This window comes from Falco rusticolus, chromosome 9 (assembly GCF_015220075.1).
Source record: "Falco rusticolus isolate bFalRus1 chromosome 9, bFalRus1.pri, whole genome shotgun sequence".
In the NCBI taxonomy this organism is placed as follows: domain Eukaryota; kingdom Metazoa; phylum Chordata; class Aves; order Falconiformes; family Falconidae; genus Falco; species Falco rusticolus.
In genome coordinates this window covers 9,933,417-9,947,789 of record NC_051195.1, presented here as the reverse complement: position 1 = coordinate 9,947,789, position 14,373 = coordinate 9,933,417, and the positions used below count along the sequence as shown (strand labels likewise).

Sequence of the window (14,373 nt, the reverse complement as noted above, 5' to 3'; positions counted from 1 at the left end):
ATTTTTCTCTGATTTTGTTTCTCTTGACATAAATGAAGCCACGAAGAAGGAGCTATGTAGTAAGCAACAGTTCTTCCTTCTCAACCAAAAAACCATCTCACTAACTCGCAGTACTTCAAATTAAGGACTTCGTTGAGACATCCTTTCCTACTTTTTCCGTAGGCCAAAAACTGAACCTGGCTCCACTGTCCTTTGTAACACATTCAGACACTCAGCAGTCCGGCATAAGGAATTTTCTACTCTCTTACCTTTCTATGCTGTCTGTCTACCAGCTGGTTAAGAGATAGGCGTTGTAGTTCTTCCTCCTAAGGTGATACTGGTATCCAAAAAGCCAGACAGTAAACCTCTAAATAATGCAGTGCTCTATCTTCTATCTCTACACTTCTCAGCTTATAATTTTACCTTTCCAACAGTAAAGCATGTGAAGCAGGCAAACACCTACGTAAATGTCTTCTACCAACAGATAACTTCTCGGCTATTGCGAAACACCAAAGCAGCAACAATTAAACCGGCCCTTAAGTTAGCTGCAGGCAAAGAAGAATGATTTTAGAAGAAAAGTCTAAGACAACAAGACTCACCAACCTTTTTACAGGTTGGCACAAATAGTGGAGATGTACAGGCAAATGGGGTATCTATAAAACAAGACATAACAAAACATAATCCCCTCCTACTTCTATAGAATACCATAGGAGGATGCAAGACTTTTCAGTTCTTTTCAACTGCTACTTCTCTTCTTTAGAGGAATGAGAATTATTTGACAACCTTCTCTTTTTCTTACCAGTGCAAATACAGAGGTGTCACTGTAATGCTAGGTATTATGATTATCTGTATGGCAGGACAAAATCAGGGCATGAACCTTTTCTTGACTCCAGAAGGTTTTGTTCAGAAACGAAGCTGTATGCGCAAGCAAGGAGTAAGCTACATTATGTGTAGGCAGAACCCTTACCTGAAGAACTGGGGACCTGGGCCTGTCCAGAAAGGCACAGAAAGATGTGGACTGAAAATCATTTGTATCAGCAAGCAACGGGGAAAATAAAAAAATAAAATAATAATAAAAAAAAGACCCTGCCACAAAGTTTGCAGAGTGTAAGTTAAGCAAAATCAATCACTTTGCAGTCATTAAAGCATTATAAAGATCTTTGTAAGATTTTTAGAAAAAGATCAGTGTTCATTAATCACCTACCCTAATTCAATCTTAAGCTCATTAACAGTAAACAAAGAAACAAATAAATGGAAACCCTAAAGAGCCAGTTCTGTAACCATAAAAAATACTACGCATTAGCTCCTCGCAAGATTGATTCAGTCCCTGAAAATATCCCATGCTGCTATAGATAACAGTCAAAAGCCTGGGGATCCTGGCTCCACAGAATGATAACCTGCTACCCCCTGCAAGTGTCGTAAATCCGTTGAACAACCTGACTATTTTCAACCTTCTTCCCATTTTGCTTTCCAGGAGAAAGGAGCTTGTTTGCACGTAAATTTCTTTTTTACTGCCTTCAATAAGCCTGAAAAAATTTAAGGGGATGCATATGACATCACAGAGCAATGTCGTGACTTATTTTCACTGCTGAGCAACAAAATTAAATACTCCTCAAAAATGGAAGTGGGAAGGTGTTTCACTCAAAGGTTGACTTCAGTCTAGGGAGCCAAACTCTTTACCACACTTTTGATGGCCCGGTCTATTCTACAGTGGAGATAAACTGCAGGAGCCCAGTGGCACGTTTTCTAGGTGACAACACAGGCAATTTTGAACCCTTGACCTAAGCACCAGACAGGGTCCTGACACCCAAAACTGTCCTTCCTCATCTATTGTAAGACAAAGAACATGTTAAAAAATCCTGTAGGTTGTCCTATTCTATTTCTAGCTGATGTCAGGAATAGAGTTTCGTTTTCCAAAATGGTTTAAAGCCAGTTTAGATAGCAGTTTCCTAGGATCACTCATTAATTTTCAAGTCAAAGTACTGCTCAGGACATAAGTCAGTCTACTGCTGCCACCCATTCAGACTCAGTATATCAATTATCATCTTTGCTCTCCCCCTTGTTTAGAGACTTCAAAACTCTTGAAAGGATTGGTTTACATTACCTACAACTCAAGTTTCTTTAAACCTCAGTACCATAATGCAAGTGCTTTGAATACCATCACACCTCTTTCAGAGTTGAGAATTACTAACAGACTTCATAGCAACTGCAATGCTATTATACAGCTATGGGGAGACAACCCCTGATGGGTCTAAGAAGCAAAGTTCCCAAGAACTTTCTGCCTGGCCTGTGAAAAACAATTCACCAGCATAACTTTTTTTTTAGTGAGCTTCTTTCCTTGTGAAAGCCAACTGAGCTGCTATTTATAAGGCTTTGATTAAACTAACATGCAAACACATACATTTGCGCATGTGTGCTTATGTAACAGGATGAAATGCTAGGGAAGAAAACAATGTATATATACAAACATATGCAAACACTTTCTTGCAAGACTGAACAACAAATCCTAAGCATCACGGAACACAGGAGAAAAGTTTGCACAAGTGATATTAAGCAGATCTGTTCCAGAAACAGGGATTCTATTCTGCAATTTAATTCATCTATCATGCAGAATGTGCCTAGCTTTGGCCTCAGTTTTTATGAACCATCCTGCGGACTAAATTATAAAGGGAAAATAATGGGAAAAAGGGTGTATTTTGTATCATATTGCCATGTCCCTACCTGCAAGAAACTGAATTTTTAAATGAATCTTTTAAGCTGATTTAGCAAAGCATATTCAAGAATTGAACAAGCAATTTAACAGCCGAGAGAATAAAGCAGCAGTTAATGGCGACGATGACCCAGCGGGCCTGCTCGCAGGTTCAGCAAACCATGGGCTGCCTTGTCAGTCTCTAAGAACGAAGTGGGGCTGGTATGAGGAGGGAACCATTTAGGGCACACACTGGCAAGGAAAATATCAGAGTTGGAAGGTCAAATAAATTGCTAGACATGGAGACAAGATCTGTCAAAAAGACAAACTACCTAACAATTTTAACCTATTGGCTAGAGCTGTCCATGTCAGCATAATGTTAACATACATTATAACCTCGGCACAAAAAAATCCATGTAGATGGAAGAAAACTGCAGCAAAACTCCCTTCCTTATCTTCTCTTTAGACAGGAACTCATTCTAACAGAGGCTTAAAGAAATATTTTCTCTGATTTTTTTCATCTGACCCCAACATATTATATATACACATTACAAGTGAAAAAAAAATGGTATATTAAAAACATAGCTGTCAATTCCTCTACAGTTACACAGTTTATCACAGCATCCATCACAAGCACCTCTACGTTTGGACAACAATGATTTTTTTAATTATTACTATTTTTATTTGGTTTTGATTAAAAGCTTTTCTGAATAACCACTGAAATATTTAAAATAGAAAGGAGGGCATTTGCTAGACGAGAAATTAACGTTTCTCTATTTTAAATCATCTGCATTTTCCCCAGCTATTACAACCCAATCGTAATTATGGAGCTGTGATTGTTCCTCTACCACATGTTGATGACTCTCCATTTTTAATGTAAAATCATCTCATGGTTTCACTTCTGTTGAGACCACTGCAACTTTTTGAGGCCGTATGATTTTTACTTGCCATCTCAAAGCTCTGCTGCTTTGCAATATATTGCTTTTGTCATCTCTCTCCTGGCCTTATTTGGCTCAGCATTAGAGAGAGGGCCTTCGGGAAGGCCTGGAAGTATGTGTCAAGTTAGTAGGTGGGATGCTTCCCTGGGAGAGAGTATTAAGCTAAACCTTCAGAAATACTTTCAGGGACTCCTGATATTGTTAATCCCCCAGGGTTTATGCATGCAATGTGACATTTAAGATTAGTTCAGAAGCATCTGTTCATAATGCCTAGAACTGAACCTCCAAGAACGTACCACACATCGTTTTCAGAAAAAGACACACCCCCAAAGCTTCATTTCCCTATTGAGCCACTAAACTGAAAACCCAATGTTATAAAAGCTAACCTGTTTCTCATATTATGACCCACTAAGTGACATATGAAACTCAAATGACAGAACTCCCTGCAAGTTCCATTAGGTTAGACTCCACTCACGGTGCATACCCCAATTACAATATTTTTTTTTATTCTTGGAGAGTAACTCAGGATACTTATCCTTACATGTCAATTTTCATAGTAATTAGCCTGTCGAGCAGCTGACCAATGAAGAAAAATAAAGTCAGCAAACAGAAAACAAAAATTTCTGGATGTCTGATCTTTTGTTTGGGTGTTTTTCTGTTCATTTTTGTTGTTTGTTTTGTTTCATTTACATTTTTTCTACAACACAATACAAGCAAAAGCCAATTCTGAAGGATTTGTAAGGGCAGCATATATTCCCTCCCAGCTATTCAAGCAGGCAGGTATTCATGAGTACCAAAAGATGCACATAATTATGCCTGAATGATTATTTATCCAGAAGGAAGAGCAACTGTGAAGCATCTATCACTCTTTGTTCCAGGTCAGAAGTTTCAGCCAGCCATTTAAAAAGAAAAAAATAGCATAATGTGGATGAAGCGACCAACAATATACTGAGCACCATGAATACTGAATACACAAATCAAAGTGTTTCAGAAACACAGAGGCTCTAAAGTTAGAACTGCTTGTCATGTACTGCTGAACACAAAAAATTAGTTTGCTTTGCAAAAGAGACATTAACAAAACAAATTAATTCCTTTAAAAGATGCATTATATGCTTAGCGTAGCCATTTCCTACGGATTGTGATATATATCCCGTTTAATTTCTTTTAAGCAGACACTAAGCAGGATATGCCCAGCAGTAGATCAAGCCAACCAAGGAGACTATGGTGAAGTATTGAATAGCATGCCAACAGCATCCGATACACTTGCAGGACCTAGTTCCTGTATTCCATCACCTTCAGATGGTCAGAGAGGTGTTGAAGAGCTGTAACACATAATTCTCCATGGTCTCTGGGTACAGAGCTCTCCAGTGTGTGTCCATTTCTACTTCTAGGCTGGCACAGTGCAGGAAAGAGTGACCTTGAGGTCAGTTGGTATCTAAAACCGCTCCTGTGAATGCCACCTGGAAAAGACAGGGAGCTAATGTTCCTTACAATACACAGTTACCTGCACTGTTAAAGAAGGAATAATGTATTAATGCTGTATGATATTTCATGATAGCAAATCATGAAGATGCTTTAAAATTCCCATCTCTTGAATTAAACCAACCTTTGACACCCTGCATTTGGTACTGTATCAAATGGTGCTTTCCATCGATCGAGCATAGTCTGAACCAAGAGAGCATGGCCACGCCTACACTGTGGATTTCTATTCCTTGCCATGGTCAACGGCATTTCACACAGAGACAGATGGAAGGAAAAGGGTGTGGGAAAGGACAGGACTCCAGCTAATACTCTGTAAACCTGCAGGAAGACATGCAATTTAACCAACGCGTTGCTCTAGATGCCTGTGGAAAGTGTGTCACCTGTTTGCACAAGGGCCTCCAGCATCAGCACCACTGTGGAAATACCAGCAATTGCAGACAGCTGCTGTAAAAAATAGTTTGTCTGAAGTCACCGAACTTACACCTCATTCTTCACTGGTTACGGTTACGGCAGCACAGCTCAAATCCTCATCTTCTTTAAAAACAAAGCAGCAGGACAAAGGACGGACGTGGTTTGGCTAACTGTTTCATGGACTTGATGTGAAAAAGAGACCATGGCAGAAAGCTGGAGTTAATTCAAAGTACAAAGCAGTTGGTTTTATCCTACCCTTCTACACAGCAAGACAAGAAAGGAATACTAACCGACTCCTAATCACAACCAGGACAGTTTAAAGCTAAACAACTGCTCATTTTTAAATATGTCATCTAAGAAAACAATGAATGACTTAAGCTTTAAACTTTTTCTTTCTTCTGGGAAAAGAAATAGCAAAGGTATTTAAAATTAAACAGGACATTCACAATTAATCTGCTTTTTAATTAACTTACTCTGCTGCTGTAAGTGATTCTGCATTTAGTCTCATTCTTTTGAAAATTCCAAAGTGCTACTTCTGACCTGTGATTTACTGTTGCCGTACATCTTTATAAGCAGTACTTTAGTTTAAGTGGCAGTTGCATATTAATTACAAAGTTAATTATGTGCTATGTAATCATGCTGTAATTCATTAGTTTACTCCACAGTGTGAAAGGATAATGCTAAATGGAAGACCTGATGCAGAGTATTTTAGTAATTTGCATTTTTGCATCAAATATTCAAAATATTAACCAGAATACATTGTCTGCACTTAAGGGAGCCTACAAAAATGCTCATCATGATTCTGCTAACAGCTATGCTTAAACTTTTCCTCCTTAAAAAAAGTTGCTGCAATTTTAGCAGGGCAAATACAGTATTTTCTCCAAAACCGAGGACAAAGCTAACTACTGCTCAGAGCAGGGCAAGCTATCAGAAAAACGGAATGAGTTCAAGTATCCAGATTTGGTGGTACTTGACGTGACACATCCTCAAAAGACTGGTGCTCTCTGCTTTCTGAAATTAGGTTTCTTTAAGATGTTTTGGCTTGAAAACCTAAACACCAAGGCATCCACCGGCTTTTGTGACTCTTAATTACTGACACTTTGCATGAAGTACCTATGGCCAGATAATTTACTACCGTTTTCTGTCCAAAATCTGCTGGGAAATGCAATTCCTGTTTGCGCAGGTCTCAAAACAAGTCTGTTACTACAGATCTATGTTTCCCAACAGAAATATTGAACACAAATGTAAATATTTATTTTTAAGATAATGATTTTTGGTGAAAAATGAACTAGGCACAATACCATAAAGCTGTCTCTCTGTCCCAGGTTTAATTACCCCTAGAACTATCCAGCTTACTCTGATCAATAGAAATACAAAACCTAATTTTTACGAAGATGCTCTTAGTCATGAAGAATTCCTTTTCAGCTTTCAAGGCTGCTCCCCGCCCCCTCCACCACCCTCGGAAGTATTCTGACATTTACTGTTCTTCACCAAGAAATGCTGTTTTTCAACACCAATTCCTCACAAGTTGTAATATTATTTCCTTCCACTAGCTATCACTGTGATGCAAAATGATGCTCTTTGTGTGATATTTAAAAGTCAATAGAGGTAGGAGTATCGCCTCCTAAAACTAACACCATAAAACCCACGATAAAGAGCCCTTTAAAACCCACGATAAAAAGCAGCTCTATCACTTAGAATTACAGATAGAAAAATTACTATGCAAAGCGTCTATGTTTTTTCAGCACATACTTCATTTCTGTACTTTGGAGCTATTTTCACCTACAAAACAAAAGCAAGGCCACTTTAACTATTGATAACTCTGCAAAAAAATCGAGACGTATATCATGAACAGAGCTGTCCACTGTTGTGCAGTGTTTTGACTGCATAATCTTTATTATCAGGCAGACTGCATCAACAAAAAGAAGCCCTAACTCTCCAAACAAACATAAATAGATTACCAAACCCATGACTGAGTTTGCAGCACCCCCGGAATTCTGTCTCATGGGCTGAAGCAAGTTTCCATTTGAAGCCATTTTTGAAAAATAAAGAATCCGTATTTTTACAGGCAAATTATGACAGTCATACTACTAAGAGCTTTTCACTCCTTAAAATTCTTAGAGCTTTGTTGAGAAAACAGCATAGAGACCTTAAAATATAAATAAAATGCACACAGAGTAATTAAAGTTCCCGTGAAAAAAAATGGAATTAATGATATGGTACTGCTGAAAATTTAAATATAACAAAATAGCATGCTGTTTCACGCTACTGCAATTTGAGTACTATGTATATAATTATGTCAGGTTTGAGCTGGTTACTTAAACTTTTTAAAACAGCAATTAAAGAAAATGCACATGCACCAGTGGCTTTGTAGAAAACAAACCTGAAATCTATGTAAAAACCTTCATGCACTCTGTAGAGCCTCAGCTAAAAAAGAAAATAGTTCTCTTTGAGCACTGTGGTCATGGATTTTGCACTAAGAAATGTAGTTAAAAAATTAATTTCAAGCTCTACTAGAAAAAGGAAACAATAAATATTTTGTCCAATATAAAAGAAAAAAAGACAAATCAGTAGAAAAAGTAATTTTACTTTCAAACATACACACAAGCGCCACAACAGCTAAGAAAAATGAAAGCATTTGCTCCCCCTTCAGAAACGAGACATTCAACTTTGTATGTACAGGTAGTACCTGCTGGGCTGTGTAATTAATTTAGGTCTGTAGGCACTGGGTTAACAGATCGTGCAGCTCTGCTGTCATCTTTGGCTTCTATTTTGGAACAGGTATCCTAACATAGGTATTAGAAAGTGTATGGCATGGAATAGCCCCCTAAATTTGTGTTTTATAGAATCAAAAAAGCTTTTTTTTTCCTGATACATGACGATGCATCCAAAATCCAACAATTATAAACCAAAACACACAGCTCAAATTCCCCTCCACATTTTAGCCCATAGTAGAAAGTACCAGTCTTCCATTTCTATATGGTGGTGTAAAAAATATTTTAAGGGCAAGTAAAGCTTTCAAAACCCCCAAACAGTAAGAGAATTCATTTAATTTACTATCAGTAGAATAAGGTAATATGGTGATATGGTTAACTCACCCTTTTAGGTTCTTTAGAGATTTCTGCACAGAAAAAAAAAAAAGAAAAAAAGAAAAAAGAAAAGAAACTTTTGGTTTGGTTAGTGACTTTCCTCCTACCTTAGCAAAAGGGCCAACAATTCTACTTTCACGTTTTCAGAAATTACTTTGGTATGGATTCTTAATGTTAGCCATCTCATAGGGAGGCTTTAGCCTAAGCTAATCATCTGGGTTCCATCAATAGTCAATGGAGAGTGGTACTTTCAGAGGGCAATTTGTCCCTTGCTAAGACAGATGTCAAAAACTGGTGGCACAAATCGCTCTCTGGAGATACCTGTTTCTGTCCATTGATTACAGAGCAAGTCTAGATAATTTCTTCAGAAACCAGAGCCTTTGCTGACTTTGAGGATGATGCAGACTCTTTAGTCCCTGCCTTATTTGTATCCTCGACACTTCTGAAATTGTGTGCTAATGTTACGAAGCACATTAATTTTAACTAGGGTAGAATTAAAAGTATGTGATAACAGAGTCCTTAGTTATTACATGATCTTTGGTTTCTCACTACAAAAATATTGGAAGGGTTTCTTACATAATAAGACCTGTACATTATAATTTATTGTAAAGTGTATGTAAATAAGTCACATTTCACTTGCCCATTAGTAAAATGTAAGTGTACTCACTTCCAAAAATTGATAAAAATAAATATGGTAGAGACCTTTCCGAGGGACTGAGTTTTGTAGGACATGGGTATTTTATGTAATACGTTCAGTAATTTACGTAAGCCTCATTCTCTACACTAACATGTGCAAATGAACAATTTTTTCCAGAAGAAATAAAACAGGAGGAATTTATCCATTACTTAGACTCTAGTCAAGGGATCTGGGAAGCTGCATTCAACTCCTCTGTTGTTCCTCCCATGGAAGCCTGGGCAACTCATAGGGTCTTCCTATATACTTGTTTAACAGTCGTGGAATAGCAATAATACACTTTCCTAGGGTGTTATGGGAACAGATACATAAAAATTATGAACTACTCTATTAGCCCAATCACACAGGTAACATAAAAGTATCTAGATGAAGTATATTGCAATACAAGCGTTCTTCTTAAATACACCTCTCAGCTATGCATAAAGACAAATTACCAAAGCTCACGTAGATGAGCATCCTGAAACAAAACAAGCCTAGAGTCCAGTATGAAGTATTACCCCCTTTAATTATTTTAAAAAATTACAAGACTGAGATTACTTAGGTTTTTTGTCCTTATCAGAGAGCTTATTCTAGTGCAAATTTTTAAAGAGAGCATGAAGAACATGACACTTTGGGCAAGACCATTAGCACATTCTTGTTTGCCCTGGCCTAGCCTTAATAGAGGAGAGTTCTACTGATTTACAGCTTTGACAGTAAACAGAATTGCAAATCTTGGGCACATATCTTCCTTATCACCCTTCTTGGGACATGCAGGCATGTAATGAATTCCCAGGAACAGACAGGCCACCACCTCATCTCACCTTTGCTAACATAACCCCTGCACTTCTCATTTGCTGGTGGCTGGCTGCTTTGCTGTCCTTGTGCATCTTTTCCCTTCAAATGGCTCACAGCTCCTGCAAAGGCAGCCTGCAATACACCAACCGCTGTTTACAGAGCTGTCCTTAGCTCTACACTGATTACCAACCACTGGGCAATCAAGATGATACACTATTTTACCTAATTATTGACATCTGGATGAGCTGTGTTATTAAACAAAAAAAGCAGCTCCTAATGAGTTTGAAAGCTCAAAATTTGTTTCCAAAAAAGTCATATATCCACTAATGGCAGCCTAAACCCCCTGTTTTCCCTTAGTCACAATTTAAGACAAACTGCAAATCTGGGTCTGCTCCCTTCAGAATTTAGCAGCTTGGTCTCATTCTTACATTAGATTCCTCATTGAACATCATTTCTGCCCACTAAGACCAATTTTCAGTTACTCTTGTTAACATTCAACTGTGTGTTAATAATTAAGGAAGCAGGAAGGCCGAGTCCTTGCTTGGTGCAAACATAACGGTTGAGACAGCATGATCGGTGTGACAAGCCAGCAAAAATTTCCTTACCATTTCCTTACAGGCATCTACATCACAAATACAGTTAGTTATGCCAGATCCCAATATTTTTTTTTGCAAAAACTGAATCACAAAAACCCATATCCAAATCCTCCAGCTCTGGATGTCTCCATACACTTAGAATCTTTTAAGGTTCAATTCTCTTCTTCCTGCGAAAGCGTCTCCCAAGACTTTCTTGTTTGTGAGGCGATTTGCTTTCCAAGGTTTTTCAGTCTCCGCAGTCATGGTGGAGTCTCCAAAGCCACTCAGGTGGCTTGCTCCAGTACCAGCAAAGAAAATAAAGCTGGCTGGAGGATCTTTTTAATGCTAAAACCAGGAGTGCCCTCTAGTGAGATTCCACAAGGGAGCATGCGTAACTAACCTTTGTCAGCTAGCGCTTCTTTATCTTCATAGGTGGTCTGATCTGCTGGGAGTACAATTACTGTACCGTGCTCCTCATAATGCAGCATCAGGTAGTGCGAAGCAAGAGCAGACTGCGTGGGTCTGCGCGACAGCGATGGGCCAGAGAACTGGCACTGACTGGCTGCTTCGGGAAGCCCCAGCACTACCGTGCAGTCACAGAAGGTCCCTGCATCACGTACGCACTGAAGCCGTACAGAAGGGCTATTTTGCTCGGTAACGGAGAATGCCTAGGCTCAGACACAGGGGTAGTTAACACGAGTAAGAGTTTAATAAACAGACATCAAATACAAACTCATCTAACAATGTTTGCCCTCTTATTACATGCTTTGAAATGCTCGCCTCTAATCTTTAAACCTGCTTTATTCTGTTGTCCATATTTATAAGACTAAAACTACTAAAACTGGAAATGATATCTAAATGAAGAGATCCAGACACCACCTAAGCAGATAAAATGCTGTGCACATGATCAAACAGGCAGATAGAGCAATTCTGTATCCTGTTGTTTCATACTATAAACCTGCTGATCCATCAGCAACTTAAAGCAACTGTGACTTTTGTAGCATGCCTGGTAGCAGTACTTGTAGCGTAAGCCTCAGGGTATTTTCTAACTTCTTAAGAGACCACATTTTGTCACCTCCTGATGGCAGTTCTTTGCAGGGCTAAATAATTTGCGTATCTTTGTTACATCTAGATAGAAACACATTCATACTTTAGAAGCCGTGGATTAGTAATGCTTCCCCTGCCACCCCCAACCTGTTTGACTGAGGTTTTCAAGAAAGAAAAAATCACAATCTTTTAATCTTTTGGCCTTCAAAAAACATACGGAGTTCTACAAGCAAAGAGGAAAGGGACAGAGCAAATTATGTAATTAGAAGCCACAGAATGAAAGTAGTGGCACAGTACTGGATATTGATAGTTAATCTCACATTAAATTTAAAGATACCAACAGGTACAACGACACTGAAGAAAAAGTGGTGTGCTGTAGGTGGGCCAGTCAGAGCCTGCATAGCAAGAGAATTGCAGAGGTCACTGTTTAATAGGAAAAAACATCCCTCAGGAAAACTATTTACTAATCATGTAAGCAAAAATGACCGCAACAGTATGAGGGGGGGCAGGGGGGGGAAGATTGTGTTTTACAACGGGGAACTGTTCCCGAGATAGGATCTTGGAGTGTGACTTGGTTGATACTTACTTTTCAGTAACACGAGACATACTAAGCAAGAGACTGCTAACATGAAGAGCTGACAGAGTTAACTACAACATGTAACAACAAAAGACAGAACAGATGGAAGAAAAATGTCCTCCTCTCCTTCACGTATCTGTGAAGTGTTTGACTTCACACACATCCCAGGCTAGGTATCACAACTAAAACTAAATGTGATGGCTCATATTCCTAATAGGATACAGTGGCCTTCACCTTTAGGTCAAGGGTTCAAATGCAAGCCCAATCAGTGGTGACCAAATGTTGTCACCATCTGCCTGTTTAGTGGCCTAAATGAGAAGAGAAAGGTTGTTCAGCTCAGTCCCATTGTTAATGGGCAGGTGTCTCCATCACAGAAACAACCATCACGACTGTCACTAACTGGAAGTTGAGTCAAAGAGGTCAAGAACTGAATGGGCATAAAAACTGAATTAACAGATTAAAGAGTCCCTCTAGATAAGGGTCAAGGCAGTTGTGTGCTTGCTGTGCAGATAAAGAACATTTCAGTCTTCAGGGCTTGCAGTCACATGCCTATCGCTAAACCAAATTAATTTTTAAATGGAAACAGAATTGAATAAAACGATTTATAATTTGATTTAGCTTTAGCTATTAGGCTCGTTCCTATTTTCTTTAGCATCAGCTGGAGGTATAAAGAAGTATATGCACATCTAGGGCTTCTACAACTGCACTGCTAAATACCGGTAGCCTTCTGAATGTTCAGAGGTGTTCGGGTCCTCCAGCTTAACAGGTAGTAGACATGGCCACTGCCACATGGCTACTGCACACAGTGCTCGTGTGCTTCATCCAGTAGCCTTGAAAAGCCACCCGGGCTTTTGAGTCTTGAGACTGGTAGTGACAGCACTGGAAAGGTGCTCTGGTTTTTACCAATATTATCATAAACATATGGGAATCCACATTTTTTTCTTTTCTTGCAGAATTTGATACTTGTAAATAAAGAGCGTTAGTTGAGTGATCTTAACTAAACTCTTCTAGTCATGTCAATAAGAAACTCTTCTTAGCTTTTATTCTGCTGCCTATTTTTAATTCATTTACGTACACTTGTATATCTAACAGCATCTTAAAATGCTAAGACTTCATAGACTTAGTCAAAAACATTTTTCTTTACACTACACATACACATATTTTTTACTTCTACTTAGATCCACTGAAATCAGATGATAATTACCTTGTTTTGATTCTCACAGTAAGTGGTGTGCTGGAGTCAGCAATGAAGCAGGAAGATGTCAGATACCCAGAGAAGATAGCTTGAAGCACAAGCTTTGAAAAATTCTGGACAGATAGTAACTTGGCTCTTCTCCCTGCCAGGAGAGATAATCGGAGCTCTATGCAATGGGGAGCATGTACGTGCATACGGATCTTTGGGAACATTAACGTGAGCACGAGGTTCATCCAAAGAGGAGGAGCTTATTCAGGCTTGCCCAACCTTCCCATATTACAACTGCCGTGAAGCTGTGCTTTTCGCAAATCAGATCTTTCTTCTTGTCATAGTATATAACAGCAGCTTTCAGCACCACTTTGGGAACACGAGAGCTCTTTCCTCTACCCTGAAACTCCCACTGTTTCTCACTGCTATCTTATTTGGAGCATGTTTCTGGATGCTTTCCATAATTCATAAATATGAATATTATTTAATGTGAATATTTAAAACAAACACCAAGGCAAAAGTTTGTATTCACAAAGTTGTTTAAAAAAAGCCAAGCCAAACCAAAAACAAGAGAAGGACATAGTAACTTGTTGTTAGTCTCTTTACAAAGTCACAATAAATTGCAGCTTATGTAGTTCTCACCCAACACTGACACACACCCAAGTAAACTATATTTTCTTAATAGAAAGAAAACAAATTCTACTCCAATTATTTTCTTTCATCACACTTGAAGGCAGCAATGTAATTCCTGGGAAATAACTGTTCTTCATAGATTAAATCTGTGTTTGATAAGGTACACACATGCATAAGCATGTCGGGGGTGATGGTACGAGTCAGTAAGTTAGAAGAGGTCTCGGTAAATAAGAAAATACTTTGGACAAGTATTTATCTCCAGTTCCTATCCACATTCCAAAGAAGAATGAGAAGCAGCAGCA

At 38.6% G+C, this 14,373-nt stretch overlaps 1 protein-coding gene across 7 annotated transcripts in view; it reads right to left on the bottom strand.

Moving 5' to 3' along the window:
• ZMIZ1 (zinc finger MIZ-type containing 1) overlaps nucleotides 1-14,373 on the bottom strand; it is a 357,468-nt gene that overhangs the window by 171,245 nt on the left and 171,850 nt on the right. Inside the window, exon 4 of one of the 7 annotated variants that reach the window (XM_037399105.1) lies at nucleotides 13,460-13,592. The exons of the other annotated variants lie outside the window; for them this stretch is intronic. The gene's annotated coding sequence lies outside the window, so the exon portion shown is untranslated. The remainder of the gene's footprint in view (nucleotides 1-13,459; nucleotides 13,593-14,373) is intronic. 7 annotated transcript variants of the gene reach the window in all.